The following is a 16,587-nucleotide window of genomic DNA, read 5'->3' as shown; positions in this document are numbered from 1 at the left end:
ACTTTCCTTGCTGTTGCCTCTGGCCGATTCCCCAATTTGCACCATGCTTTAGTGACCACCATAAAACACAATTCTCGTAACTTCATATGCATTATTGATACACGTATATGGAGAGAGAAATGACTTTCAGCAGATCATAACCTTTCCCCTGATACCTTACGAGGCATGCTTTATATATGAGATCATGATTATATTAAAATGAGGATTATGGGGGTTACAGTACGCTCCCCCAAGATATAGAATGTCACACTGACCATCACCCTAGCCCAAGGACCCCTGGTGGCTCCAAACCTAAACCCAGCCCATCTGCAGACCACGTAACCCTGCTGGTGCCAACCCTAACCCTAGTCAAGAGACTGCTGCTGGTCCTAGACCTAGACTTAGCCTGCTTAGCCCTGCCAGCCCCAGCTCTATCCCTGGTCCAAGTAGTCCTGCCAGCTCCAGCCCTAACTATGGCCTCTGGAGTGCTGCTGGCCCCAGCCGTAATCCTAAACCAGAGAAACCTGTAAGAGCCAGAACTAACCTGAGTCCCTTTAGTGCTACCATGGGCAGACCTATCCTTAGCCTGGGGAGCCCTACAAACACTGTGTAAGCCTAGCCCTAGGTGCCCTTAGTTCACCAACCCTAATCCAGGGCCGAGAAGCCCTATGGCTCTAACCCTAAACCCAGTTTAGGGATCCCTGCTGGCCCCCACCCTAACTATAAGGTGTGCTGCTGTGGGGCTTAGTGGGCTGCCCCAAGTGCTCCTGTGAACCCAAAAATCTAACCCTTGTTTTAGGTGCCCACCATTCAAAAATCCTAACCATGGCACTGGGAGCCCTGTCCTATCCCTGGCCCTAGGGAGGCCTTCCATCCCTGACCATAAACATAGTCTAGTGACACCTGCTTGTACCCACAGAGACCCCAATGCACAGCTGCAGCCAGGATTGCCTGGAGAGGAGGGCAAAAAGAGTAGTTTGCCCTGGGTCCTCAATGTGAGAGGGGCCTTCAAAGCAAGTGCCGTTGTGATCTGTCCACTGGGGTCACAGCACAACTCCAGTTTGACCTGGCCACCCCTGCTTCATGATGGAGGGATGGCAGGGCCAAACATGGGTGATGCTGTGACCCCATGCACCAAGTTGCAATGCCCAAAGCAGGGATGCTGGCCCAGCTCTTCAGGATAGGACCTGCTGCTACAGGGTGAGTGAAGGTAGGCTCACTCTAGAACCCTATCCCATGCCTGTGTCTCCCTTCACTGTTTTTGCACCTTTGGTTTAATTATTTCTGTGGGTATTCTTCAACTTTTTTATCTCCAACATCTTTTTTTTTTTTTTTTAAAGAGTAGGGGAGCTTCAGTTTCAGATTTTGCCCCAGGCTCCCGAAAACCTCTGTGCAGCCCCGGCTGGAGCTAACAGCCATGAAAGACTCCATTATGTAGCCCAGAGGTAGCATACATACCCGTGGCACCCTAATTTTGTAGGTTAATAATCTAATCTTAATAATGCATAGCAGTGGCTAGAAAGCAATATAATATAAATTTCAAATACCACTAGTTGTACATACAGGAAAAAATGTCTGCAAACTCAAACTAATTTATGATCTCATAAAAAAATGAACTTCTGAAAATATAGTTTGAGGGTCTCTCAGAACCTAAAACTCTACCAAGTTCACCCATCTTGTCTTAGGTGCAACAAGAACACTCCCTAATGGGTTAATTTTAAGGAATTTACAAGCTGCCAGTGATGAAGGTGCATAGTATTACAAAAACTACAGTTACTCAGCAGAAGATGGCATTTACTGCAGCGTTTTCATTGTGGTAAGTCGACAGCTGACGCTCTCCCATCGACTCTGCTTACACTTCTCATTCTGATGGAGTACCAGAGTCTATGGGAGACCACTCAGTGGTCAATTTATCACATCTATACACAATCCGGCGGACAGTGTAGACAAGCCCCATGTCTACAATGTGCTGCAATGCAGACTATGGGGGTATGAACTGCAGAGCACATTAAAGGGTTGTGCTCTAAATGCCTCATGTGGATTCTGCTGGAGTGAACTACAAGGTACCTAGTTTCTATTAACACAATCCTGTCTGAAAAAGGACTATGTAAACATGAAGTAGGTACCTTTAGTTGTGCCATTAGAGCACGATGGTTTGCTCTACAATTCATACTCCTGTAGAAAAGCCCTTTGGAGTGTGAATTAACATAAGCCAAATTAAAGCCAATTTAATTCTGAATGAAACTGTCCACACAGGGGTTTAATGCAGTTTAACTAATCCACTTTAAATTCATAGCTTTAAGTTAATTTGGAATAACTTTTCTGAATGTCCCTGTATGTGCAAGCCCTAAAAGAATCTTTCTTCTGACTTGGCTGGGTTGAGATTTCATTTTTATTTTTCACAGAAGTCCTTTTTAAATGAAAACTTTTCCTACGACACTTATATAACCCGATTTTCAGAGGGTATGTCTATACGACGAAATTAGGTCAAATTTATAGAAGTCAATTTTTTAGAAATCGTTTTTATATATTCAAGTGTGTGTGTCCCCACACAAAATGCTCTAAGTGCATTAACTCGGCGGAGTGCTTCCACAGTACCAAGGCAAGCGTTGACTTCCGGAGTGTTGCACTGTGGGTAGCTATCCCACAGTTCTCACAATCTCCGCTGCCCATTGGAATTCTGGGTTGAGATCCCAATGCCTGATGGGGCTAAAACATTGTCGCGGGTGGTTCTGGGTACATTTTGTCAGGTCCCCATTCCCTCCCTCCCTCCGTGAAAGCAGCAGCAGACAATTGTTCCACGCCATTTTTCTTGAGTTACCTGTGCAGATGCCATACCATGGCAAGCATGGAGCCCGCTCAGGTAACCATCACCGTATGTCTCCTGGGTGCCGGCAGACATGGTACTGCATTGCTACACAGCAGCAGCAACCCATTGCCTTCTGGCAGCAGATGGTACAATAGGACTGGTAGCCGTCATCGTCATGTCCGAGGTGCTCCTGGCCACATTGGCCAGGAGCGCCTGGGCAGAGATGGGTGCAGGGACTACATTAGAAGTGACTTGACCAGGTCATTCTCTTTAGTCCTGCAGTCAGTCCTATTGAACCATCTTATGGTGAGCAGGCAGGCGATACGAATTGCTAGCAGTCCTATTGTACCATCGTCTGCCGAGCAGCCATGAGATGTGGATGGCTAGCAGTCCTTCTGCACCATCTGCGGCCACCCAAAGATGTAAAAGATAGATGGAGTGGATCAAAACAAGAAATAGACCAGATTTGTTTTGTACTCATTTGCTTCCCCCGCCCCGATCTAGGGGAACTCATTCCTCTAGGTCACACTGCAATCACTCACAGAGAAGGTGAAGCGAGGTAAATCTAGCCATGTATCAATCAGAGGCCAAACCAACCTGCTTGTTCCAATAAGAACAATTACTTAGGTGCACCATTTCTTATTGGAACCCTCCGTGAAGTCCTGCCTGAAATACTCCTTGATGTAAAGCCACCCCCTTTGTTGATTTTAATTCCCTGTAAGCCAACCCTGTAAGCCATGTCGTCAGTCGCCCCTCCCTCCGTCAGAGCAACGGCAGACAATCGTTCTGCGCTTTTTTCTGTGCAGATGCCTTACCAAGGCAAGCATAGAGGCCACTCAGCTCACTTTGGCAATTAGGAGCACATTAAACACCACACGCATTATCCAGCAGTATATGCAGCACCGGAACCTGGCAGAGCGATACCGGGCGAGGAGGCGACATCAGCGCGGTCACATGAGTGATCAGGACATGGACACAGATTTCTCTGAAAGCATGGGCCCTGCCAAAGCATGCATCATGGTGCTAAAGGGGCAGGTTCATGCAGTGAAACGTGGATTCTGGCCTCGGGACACAGGCACAGACTGGTGGGACTGCATAGTGTTGCAGGTCTGGGACGATTCCCCAGTGGCTGCGAAACTTTCGCATGCGTAAGTGCACTTTCATGGAACTTTGTGACTTGCTTTCCCCTGCCCTGAAGCGCATGAATACCAAGATGAGAGCAGCCCTCACAGTTGAGAAGTGAGTGGCGATAGCCCTGTGGAAGCTTGCAATGCCAGACAGCTACTGGTCAGTCGGGAATCAATTTGGAGTGGGCAAATCTACTGTGGGGGCTGCTGTGATGCAAGTAGCCCACGCAATCAAAGATCTGCTGATATCAAGGGTAGTGACTCTGGGAAATGTGCAGGTCATAGTGGATAGCTTTGCTGCAATGGGCTTCCCTAACTGTGGTGGGGCCATAGACGGAACCCATATCCCTATCTTGGCACCAGAGCACCAAGCCGGCGCGTACATAAACCACAAGGGGTACTTTTCGATAGTGCTGCAAGCTCTGGTGGATCACAAGGGACGTTTCACCAACATCAACGTGGGATGGCCAGGAAAGGTACATGACGCTCGCACCTTCAGGAACTCTGGTCTGTTTCAAAAGCTGCAGGAAGAGACTTTATTCCCAGACCAGAAAATAACTGTTGGGGATGTTGAAATGCCTATAGTTATCCTTGGGGACCCAGCCTACCCCTTAATGCCATGGCTCATGAAGCCGTACACAGGCAGCCTGGACAGTAGTCAGGAGCTGTTCAACTACAGGCTGAGCAAGTGCAGAATGGTGGTAGAATGTGCATTTGGACGTTTAAAGGCGTGCTGGCGCAGTTTACTGACTCTCTTAGACCTCAGCGAAACCAATATTCCCACTGTTATTACTGCTTGCTGTGTGCTCCACAATATCTGTGAGAGTAAGGGGGAGACATTTATGGCGGGGTGGGAGGTTGAGGCAAATCGCCTGGCAGAACCAGACACCAGGGCGGTTAGAAGAGCACAGGAGGGCGCGGTGCGCATCAGAGAAGATTTAAAAACCAGTTTCATGACTGGCCAGGCTACGGTGTGAAAGTTCTGTTTGCTTCTCCTTGATGAAACCCCCCGCCCCTTGGTTCACTCTACTTCCCTGTAAGCTAACCACCCTCCCCTCCTCCCTTTACTCATTGCTTGCAGAGGCAATAAAGTCATTGTTGCTTCACATTCATGCATTCTTTATTCATTCATCACACAAATAGGGGGATGACTACCAAGGTAGCCCAGGAGGAGTGGTGGAGGAGGGAAGGAAAATGCCACATAGCACTTTTAAAGTTTACAATTTATTGAATGCCAGCCTTCTGTTTTTTGGGCAATCCTCTGTGGTGGAGTGGCTGGTTGGCCGGAGGCCCCCGCACCGCATTCTTGGGCGTCTGGGTGTGGAGGCTATGGAACTTGGGGAGGAGTGTGGTTGGTTACACAGGGGCTGTAGCGGCAGTCTGTGCTCCAGCTGCCTTTGCTGCAGCTCAACCATACACTGGAGCATATTGGTTTGATCTTCCAGCAGCCTCAGCATTGAATCCTGCCTCCTCTCATCACGCTGCCGCCACATTTGAGCTTCAGCCCTCTCTTCAGCCCGCCACTTACTCTCTTCAGCCCGCCACCTCTCCTCCTGGTCATTTTGTGCTTTCCTTCACTCTGACATTATTTGTCTCAATGCGTTCATCTATGCTTTGTCATTGTGGGAGGACAGCATGAGCTCAGAGAACATTTCATCACGAGTGCATTTTTTTTCTTTCTAATCTTCACTAGCCTCTGGGAAGGAGAAGATCCTGTTTTCATTGAAACACATGCAGCTGGTGGGGAAAAAAAAGGGACAGCGGTATTTAAAAAGACACATTTTATAAAACAATGACTACACTCTTTCAGGGTAAACCTTGCTGTTAACATTACATACATAGCACAAGTGCTTTTGTTACAAGGTCGCATTTTGCCTCCCCCCACCGCGTGGCTACGCCCTCAACCCTCCCCCTTCCCCTCCCCGTGGCTAACAGCGGGGAACATTTCTGTTCAGCCACAGGCAAACAGCCCAGCAGGAATGGGCACCTCTGAGTGTCCCCTGAAGAAAAGCACCCTATTTCAACCAGGTGAACATGAATGATATCTCACTCTCCCGAGGATAACACAGAGAGATAAAGAATGGATGTTGTTTGAACGCCAGCAAACATATACTGCAATGCTTTGTTGTACAATGATTCCCGAGTACGTGTTACTGGCCTGGAGTGGTAAAGTGTCCTACCATGAAGGACGCAATAAGGCTGCCCTCCCCAGAAACCTTTTGCAAAGGCTTTGGGAGTACATCCAGGAGAGCTGCGAATGCCAGGGCAAATTAATCCTTTCACATGCTTGCTTTTAAACCATGTATAGTATTTTAAAAGGTACACTCACCGGAGGTCCCTTCTCCGCCTTCCAGGTCCAGGAGGCAGCCTTGGGTGGGTTCAGGGGGTACTGGCTCCAGGTCCAGGGTGAGAAACAGTTCTGGCTGTCGGGAAAACCGGTTTCTCCGCTTGCTTGCTGTGAGCTATCTACAACCTCATCATCATCTTCTTCGTCCCCAAAACCTGCTTCTGTGTTGCCTCCATCTCCATTGAAGGAGTCAAACAACACAGCTGGGGTAGTGGTGGCTGAACCCCCTAAAATGGCATGCAGCTCATCATAGAAGCGGCATGTTTGGGGCTCTGACCCGGAGCAGCCATTCGCCTCTCTGGTTTTCTGGTAGGCTTGCCTCAGCTCCTTAAGTTTCACACAGCACTACTTCGGGTCCCTGTTATGGCCTCTGTCCTTCATGCCCTGGGAGATTTTGACAAAGGTTTTGGCATTTTGAAAACTGGAACGGAGTTCTGATAGCACAGATTCCTCTCCCCATACAGCGATCAGATCCCATACCTCCCGTTCGATCCATGCTGGAGCTCTTTTGCGATTCTGGGACTCCATCATGGTCACCTCTGCTGATGACCTCTGCATGGTCACCTGCAGCTTGCCACGCTGGCCAAACAGGAAATGAGATTCAAAAGTTCGCGGTTCTTTTCCTGTCTACCTGGCCAGTGCATCTAAGTTGAGAGTGCTGTCCAGAGCGGTCACAATGAAGCACTCTGGGATAGCTCCCGGAGGCCAATACCGTCGAACTGTGTTCACAGTACCCCAAATTCGAGCCGGCAAGGCCGATTTAAGCGCTAATCCACTTGTCAAGGGTGGAGTAAGGAAATCGATTTTATGCGCTCTTTAAGTCAAAAAAAAAAGGGCTTCATCGTGTGGACGGGTGCAGGTTTACATCGATTTAACGCTGCTAAATTCGACCTAAATTCCTAGTGTAGACCAGGGCAGAGTGTCTGAGTACTCAGTTCTTTTTATTGTATTTATCTTCACCACACACCTGTGAGCAGGGAAATTTATATTGTACCCATTTTAAAGATGTGGAACAGAAGCACAGATATAGTAAATTATTTATGTAAGATTCAACAGGAATATATACTTAAATATTTTAAAATGTATAAGTATACAGGACTTGTAACATGTGTTTGACAGTAAAAAGATCATACTGTAGTTACCTAGACTACCTGCAAAGTAATAGACATCCTCTTGTTCTTTGGATATGTTAATTGAAGTGCAGCTACAATTTAAAAAGTGACTCTATGACAATGACATCATAAGGTACCATACTTATTCTTTCAAGACCTGCTCTGTTTGTAAATCAAAGAATGATTTCTATAATTGCCAGCCCTACAATCTCAATCTAAGTTCTGAAAAGCAATCTGCACTCCTACTGGCTCATCCATCAATACCAGTAATAAGAATCCTGCAACTAGAGCCTAGTGGACAATTTTTGTTGATGTTACATGAAGTAGATAATAATACAGATTCATTCTGCACAGCTGTTTTGGCTTTGCAATGCTACCAGTAATAAAATGTTAGTAAAATAACCAGATCTCTCAAGAATAAAGAGGGAGCCAATATGTTGAATGAGAATGTGGCATTTGTGAATAATTACAATTTTGAACATAACCATTATTCAATCTGCTCTAATACAAAAAATGATTTATTTTGCAAATAAAATTGGTACGTTTTGTTCCACTGTTACACATTTTACTATTTGTTTACAGATATTTGGATGACTGTTTGTTTATGCTTGGAATTGTTCTTGAACTCTGTATCACAAATTTTAGTAAATAATTAGTTATCCAAAATATATTGCCAAAATGTGGTGTTCATTATTTGCTATACATCATTTATGATGCTCCTCTTTTAGAAGATTTCAGTCAACAGACCAAGGAAGTAGAAACAAGATGATTTCACTTAGGCCTTGTCTACACTACCCAGTTTTGTCAGCAAAAGGCAGCTTTTGTTGACAAAACGGTGGAGGTGCACACTACAATGCTCCTCCTACCAGCAAAACTCTCCTGCTTTTCTGACAAAATAAAACAGTGTTGAAGAGGTGTAGAGCTTTTTGCAGCAAAGTTAGATGGAGAAAGCATCAGTGTAGGCACTGCATTCATCACTTTGCCATAATTGGCCACCTGGAGGCAGTGTTCCCTCTAACTTTTCACACCCATGTGCAGAATGAATTTTGTTATGCACCAATATGGAGGGTTCAAAGTGTGGAAGTGGGCTCAGAGCTGGGGCAGTGGGTGAGGGCTGCGTCTGGGGGTGCGGGTTCTGGGATGGGGCTGGGGATGAGGACTTTGGAGTGCAGGAGGGTGCTCTGGGGCTATGGTGGGGAGAGAGGACTCCCCCCAGCCCTCTCTCCCTGCAGCAGCACCTGGGCTGGTGGGGGCAGAGGGGGAGACGCCTCTGCCCGCCGCCGCAGCTCTGGGGCTGCAGCCATAGGATAGGTGCCCCTCCCCAGGCCCCCACAGGTCTGGGCCAGGGCTAGGTTCAGGGAAGGGCACCCAGGTTTGGGCCACGCTGCCCAGGGTTATGTCATCATTTCTACCTTATTCAATGTAATGATAAATGATCTCCCAAAAAGAATGAGTGCAGGAATAGGCATTTTCTTGTTTGCAGATGACTACTGTATGGGTTTAAAACAAACCAGAAAATAGCTGAGAAGAGACTAAATGAAGCACTTACGAAAAAGTGCAGAATGGGGAAACATGGGAGGCTTTACATTTAAATTCTCAAAACTAAAGGAATGATATTCACTAAAAAGTAAAATTAAAACAGATCCTAAACTGTCTTGGACAGCAAATAGTTATAGTTAAAAGCTATAGTTAAAAGGGTGTGATTTTTGATAGCAAGCTAACATGGAAGGATCACATTGAAAATATTGAACATAAATGTAAAGGTAAAATCAATCTATTTAAAAGTGTTGCTGGAACCACCAAGGTTGCAGATAAAAAAGCTATCGTAATGCTGTACAGAGCATTAATAAGACCAATAATTGAATATGGATGCCAAGCATTTAGTTCAGCATCAAAAATGAATTTAAGGAAGTTAGATTCAATTCAAGCCCAGGCATTATGCATTGCATGTGTTGCCCCTTTGTGTGTACTGCAGATAGCTGCTGGTGAAATGACTGAAGCATTGAGAATGAAATGATTGGATTTCACCTTTTGGGCAAAAGTAATAGGAAACAGGGAAGATGGAAACACAAAACAAATATATGACAAATTCTGGGAATTCAATGGACAACATGGAGGAAATAAAACAAAAATTGTCCCCCATGTTAATATGATTAAAGTATGGACTGAGGAACTAAAAGAAAAAAAAAAGATCTAAAAGAAAGTAGCATATATAGCCATGTGGAAATGCATTGTAAGTGGAAAATCACTCTCCACCCCTAATATAAAGGTGGAACTATATAATGAAATTAAAAGGGGGGGGGGGAAGAGCTAAATGTATTAATTATAGCAAATCAATATATATGTGATAATTGGGGCAAACATTGCCAAATATTTATGGATAAGTCTAAAAATGAGAAAACTAGGAGAGTGGGGACAGCATTCTGCATCCCAACACCTGGAATAAAGATATCTATTAAACTATCAAATTTTGTAGCTGTTATGATGGCCAAACTAGCAGGGACAATGTTGGTATGATACTGGATGTGTGACCTACCTCTGTTGTCATCTTGTCAGATTCACTATCAGAACTGCTGGCAATCAAAAATGGGAATTCAGATAGCAGAAATGATATAATTAATGAAATATGGTTAACAACAACAGAATTAGCACAGATGGGAGTAAACACTGAAATATCATGGATCCCAGAACATGCTGGGATAGCATGAAACAAAGTAGCAGACAAAAACAGTAAGAAAAACTGTAAACAATGGGGGGAAAATGACAGATATACCTCTAAATCAGTGGTCAGCCTGTATTCGTAAAAAGAAAAGGAGTACTTGTGGCACCTTAGAGACTAACCAATTTATTTGAACATAAGCTTTCGTGAGCTACAGCTCACTTCATCAGATGCATCTAAGAATAGGCACATTGAGGTCTTTTGGGGACTGACAAAATAGTTAGAAGTTCTGATGATGAGAAAGTAGATGTTTCCAAGGAGTGAGTAATGATGAAATCAAAGTGCAGTTTTCCATCAGACTAAAAGACAATTCTTTGAAGAGAATGAGGAATGATCATGTAGGTGGGGTAAACAGGAAGATACTATACTGAATGTATGGTTCTGTATGCAGGAATTTGAGAAAGTTATTGATATCAGCAAGAATATATCCCCAGGTAAAGATAATACATGTTACATAATGTTTAAATATTTCTCTGAAAGCATTTTGAGGGTTTTCTTGGAATTATATAACACTATATGGGGAAAAAAGGAGTGATACCAGTAGGGTGGAAACATACAATAGTAATTCCAGTACCATAACCAAGTAAACCATCCACACAACTGGATGCTTATAAATCCATTGCCCTGACATCCTGTCTGGGTAGAATTATGGAGAGACTGGTAAATGAAAGATCGGTTACCTATTTGGAAAACAATGGCATTATAGATAAGGTGCAAAGTCGTTTTAGGAGAGGAAGATGCACCATTGATCACATTGTTAAATTGGAAACTGAAATAAAAAAAAGTATGAGGCACAAGGATTTCATGATAGCTGTCTTTCTAGATATTGAAAAGGCATATGACATGCTATGGAGGGCAGGTTAATTGTACAAACTAGGTACACTAGGAATAAGGGGAAGAATGTATGGATGTATTCGAGAGTTTCTGAGTAACAGGACTATGCAGGTCAGAATTGAGACAGTTATGTCAGCTATGAATAACATTAAAAATGGTACACAACAGGGAAGTGTTATCAGCATGATCTTATTATAATAAATGATCTCCCAAAACAAGTAAGTGCCAGGGTAGCTGTCACTCTTATTCACAGATGATTGCGCTGTGTGGATTAGGAGCAGGACTACTAAGGCAATAGAAAAAAGAATCAATAAAGCATTACGAGAGACCTCTGACTGGGGGAAAGCATGGGCTTTCAAGTTCTCCATTGCCAAAACCAAAGCACTGATCTTTACAAAAAGGAAAGTTACAAAGGAATATACACTATATTGGTCTGGGGAACAAATAGTTATTGTTAAAAGGTTTAAATTCCTAGAGTAATATTTGATACTACATTTCTTTAGAAAGATCATACAGACTATGTTAAAGATAAATATACAGGGAGTATTCACCTGCTAAAAAGTCTTCCTGGGACTATTCAGGGGAAGATAAGAAAATACTGTTGATTATATACAGAGCCTCAGTCAGGCTGGTTATTGACTATGGCTACCAATCTTTTGGATTGGCATCCAAATCAGAACCTAAAAAATTAGTTTTAGTACAAACCCAGGCACTATAATTTGTGTAAGATGCATTTATTACAACTCCTATATGTGTACTACAGATAGCTTCTAGTGAAATGCCAATTACACTATGAATGAAACTACTGGGCCTAATTGTCTGGGCCAAAGTTAATGGGAATTGTAATGATGAACACATCAAACAAATATATGAAGATTGTTGCAAATTTGATAGGTGAACAATAACATACCATGTTAGAACTCCACATGCCATGCAAGTTAAAGTGTAGATGCAGAAGTAGAAAGACAAAGAAAAGCTAAATAATGTCACAACTTTCAGTCATGGGAAAATTAGTAATGGATGGAAAGTCACATGTTGAAATGAAGATTTAATTTATTTTATAAACCTGAGGGGAAAAAAGAGACACTGGATATTAAGACAAAGAAATGTATTCGTATATAGATGAAAAAGCAGAGTTGGTTTTGTCAAATATATATAGATGGGTCCAAAAAGAAAAAAAAAATAGGGAGAGTAGGGAAAGCATATTGTATACCAACAATTGGAATTAGTCCATCTAAAAGAATATATGATTTTGTAGCTATCATGACAGTCAAACTAGTAGCAATTATGCTAGCACTAAATTGGATCTGGGATGTATGTCCTACAGCAGCGGTCATATTTTCAGATTTAATCTGAGGCCTTATGGTGATTAAAAAGTGTGTCTCCATATGGAGAAGTGAGTTAATCAATGAAATTATATTACTAATGTAATAATAGAGTTAGTACAGATGGGCATTAGCATGTAGCATTAACTTGAATCCATGCACATATTGGAATAACAGGAAACAAAATGGTGGACAAAGAAGCTAAAAATGCTGTAAGAAATGGAAACATTGACATAGAAATACCTTTGAGTAAACAGGAATTCAAAAGCCAAGTACACAAAAATTTAAAAGAGCATGGCAACAATTTTTGACTAGTGAAAGAAAAGCAGATTTTTCGAATTCTGCCAAAGTGTTGAGGATAATGATGTACGTACAGGTCTGGATGGGAAAAATGAAGTGATTTTATTTACAGTACTACTTGTTCATTATGGCTTAAACAATTTTTTTTTAATAAATAGACACATGTGCACTGTAAAGTGGAAGAAACAATAGATCACCTTTTATGGGTATGAAAGGGCTATGATACAAAAAGGAGAATCTTTCTGAGGAATTCAAATGTTTTAAAGGAACAAAATTACTTGTTTAGTAAAAATATCAGCAAACTGTGGTAGTATTAGAAAGGTGTTTGTTACATTCCCTAGGAACACATGGCAGAGTGAGAGAATATAAACCACAAAATAGTTTGGAATTACAGTTGGTGGCAGGCTGGCAGCTGTAGACTATTCAGTTGTCTGCTTCTCCATTAAGAAAAAAAAAAGAGAAGCAAAAAGGAGCACTCTCTCTCTATAGAAGTCCTGCAGCTGCTGCTGGCTTGGAAGGAGCCCACAGGAAGAAGAGCACTCTTCTATGAAGGCAAGCCCTGAATGAGGGTTCAGAGTGGCCATGAGAGCCCCAAAAGAACTGTCATGGTCCCTGGGGAGGGAGACACTTTCATAGGCTCTGGGAAGAAAGCTTGCATTGGCCTCCATATCAGAGAGTCCTACAGGTGGAAGCTGGCTCCTGGGAAGGAGTAACAAAGGCAGAAATTTGATAGAAGAAACTCACAGCGAGCAGGTTAGGCTCTTGTGGGAGAAGTCCTGGGATAGGGCTTGTAAGTGGGAGAAGGGAGACCACAGAGGTAACTGACAGGATCCCTGGGGGAAAGAGGCAGCACAGGGAATCCTGCTGGAGAAGATGTAGTTTTTAGTTGGCTTAAGAGGGGCTAAAGAAGAATTATTACTTTGGCTCTGTTAGGATTTTTGTTTGAACCTTTCAGTTACCCCTGAAGGGGTTTGGTCTTGGCAAGACGGCTGATCTACAGAAGATTGAGCAAGAGGCAATTGGCCAGCAGGAGGCACCAGAGATGAGGGTCCCTTGTAGCATTGCACCCTGACATAAGGGGCTGCTATGGGTGGTGAGTACACTAACTTACAGACCCCCTCACTGTAGTCACTTAAGGGTTAGCTTGTAGCATTTCACTTTCTTTAGTTTCAAAAGCTCTGATTTTAACTTCTACATTTGGCTGAAGAGTTTCTCTGAGGTAGACTTATGCTATTTCCTTCCAAAATAATTGGATTACTTTCCTTAATCGGATTAGTATCTTTGTTGCTCTAGATATGCCTTAAACGCAAGGTCAGAAAATGAACTACAATTGGCTTTTAGGATTTTATCACATCATTCTGAGGGGGAGTTTCCACAGTGAGAGAAATAGCATGGTTTGAAATTACAATTCTGACAATACTGGCTGCTAGTATAGGTTCCACTAGTGATCCAGACATGAAAAAAAACCCAATAATTTCTAGAATGGGAGACATAGGTTATGGAGGACAAAGTGCAGTCTATTTCCTTAAGGTAAATTAATATCAATATACCATATAAGTTAAAGAGAGTTCTGATTTCAGGCTCATAATATACTGTAAGCTATCCTCTTAAGAGGAGTCACTTTAAAGGGACAAAATAAAGTAACTTGTATCCCTATATAAAGACCAAGAAAGAAAATGCTTTGCTTTAAGAAAAACAAACAAAAAAACAAATACAACCAGAAAACCCATAGCTAGAATCAGGGTAATTGTGTGCATAGATATTACACAAGATGGACTTTTTCTAATGCCTTTTTATTAGAATTATATTTGCCTCCCCACTACTATAAAATGATTGAACTATTAAGAATATGTCCTTGTATTTTTTTTTATTAATTGAGGATGCAGAAATCCCACCCATACATTTTAGCATGTTCCTTCCCAAAGGAAGGCGAAATGTGCTTACTGTCTTTTAGCATGGCTAGAATTTTCTTCATTTTAATAAGTGTTTAAATGCCACGTATATTCCATAAGAGTTACTTTAGCTCCAAGCTAACCATTTGATCATGGGAACATCTGTTAATTTAATGATCCAGAATATTTCACAATGAAGTCCCTCCCAGGCCAGAATAGTAGAATGTGAGAAAAGAAAAATTTCTAGGTGAGCAAGGTGATTACAAATGCTTTACAGTGCAAGGAAGTCCTTATACAAAACATAACCCCAGAAGTATTAAAACGGTTTCATGGTAAAAGTCATTGAATATAACAGATACTTTCTTATTGGTAAAAATCTCATATTGAAAATTGACTGAGAACTTAAGGTAGTATCAAAAATAAAAACTAAGCTGTGAGATGCGGCAATAAATCACTGACGCCCAAATATTGGTGGACCCTTTAAGAAGACCAACTAAAGAACCCGACCTAAAAAGAATGGCAAACAACTGCCCACATCTGTCACATTCCCCCACAATTAAGCAAATAAGCATCTCCTCCTACATTTATTATTGTAGGAGATGTTTATTATATTAATAAGAGACAGAATAGAGAATGCCAAAGCACACTCCTCTGCATGCATGCCTGGTATTTGACCTCTTTCAGTGAGACATTTGTCTTTTCTATATATTATATGCATTATATCAAAAAACAAGTAATAAACTATAAACTATTTAAATAAATTGATTTGTTTAAGCTTTTTGGCCTTTTTATTTAAAGAACTCCATCAAATGGAGCACTACAAAATTTGTAATTCCATCCAAATGAAACTGTTTATGCAAAAGAAAATAGAGTGCTCTCCTGATCATTGACATCTCATAATGATCTAAACCTGTACTCATAGTAACTCAAATAAGGCAGAATCAATGAAATTCCTTATAAAGAAAATAACTCAACCACTTGGTTTATGATATTCCTAGGAAGGCCCAGTCTAATGCAATAGATACTTAGCACATTTTGAGCTGTACTGAATAATTTCACTCTTGCTGAATAGAAATGAGCATATAGGCATTTCTTGGAGTTTTACCATTGACTTCACTGGAGCCAGAGTTTCATTCACAGCAGTAATAGATTCACATGGCAATGATGTAGTTGTGGTGCATGTAGAATGGACTCCCATCTTGAATGATTACTTCCAAGTCTTCTTCCTTCAGAAAGCGTCAGTAGGGAGGTTTTGGTCATCTTAAGTTCCTAAAAATTGCATCTTCCAATCTTCCAACCTCATTCATGGTCAGTCTCCTGCTTTACGTCCTTCATCCTAAACTCTATAAGCAAACAGGGAAAGATTAAGAAGGAGCTCTCAAAAATGGATACTCTCATAAAAAAACAACCTTCCACACAAACTTCCTTGTGGCTGGACTTTACAAAAACTAGACAAGCCATTTACAACACACACTTTGCTTCTCCACAAAAGAAAAAGGACACTAAACTATCTAAACTACTGCATGCCACAAGGGGCCACAACAGTGGTTCCCTTAACCCACCCAGCAATATTGTTAATCTATCCAACTATACTCTTAGCCCAGCAGAAGAATCTGTCCTATCTCGGGGCCTGTCCTTCTGCCCCTCCACCCCCATGAACATGATACAGTTCTGTGGTGACCTAGAATCCTATTTTTGACATCTCCAACTCAAGGAATATTTCCAACACACCTCTGAACAACATGCTAACCCACAGAGACCTTCCTACCAACACTACAAAAAGAAGGATTCTAGGTGGACTCGTCCTGAAGGTGGAAACAACAGACTGGACTTCTACATGGAGTGCTTCTGCCGATGTGCACTGGCTGAAATTGTGGAAAAGCATCACTTGCCCCATAACCTCAGCTGTGCAGAACACAATGCCATCCACAGCCTCAGAAACAACTCTGACATCATAATCAAAAAGGCTGACAAAGGAGGTGCTGTTGTCATCATGAATAGGTCGGATTATGAACAAGAGGCTGCTAGGCAGCTCTCCAACACCACTTTCTACAAGCCATTATCCTCTGATCCCACTGAGGGTTACCAAAAGAAACAATAGCATTTGCTCAAGAAACTCCTTGAAAAAGCACAAGAACAAATC

Source organism: Caretta caretta, chromosome 2 (assembly GCF_965140235.1).
Source record: "Caretta caretta isolate rCarCar2 chromosome 2, rCarCar1.hap1, whole genome shotgun sequence".
Lineage (NCBI taxonomy): Eukaryota > Metazoa > Chordata > Testudines > Cheloniidae > Caretta > Caretta caretta.
The sequence above is the reverse complement of the archived record's forward strand: the minus strand, read 5'-3'. Positions refer to the sequence as shown.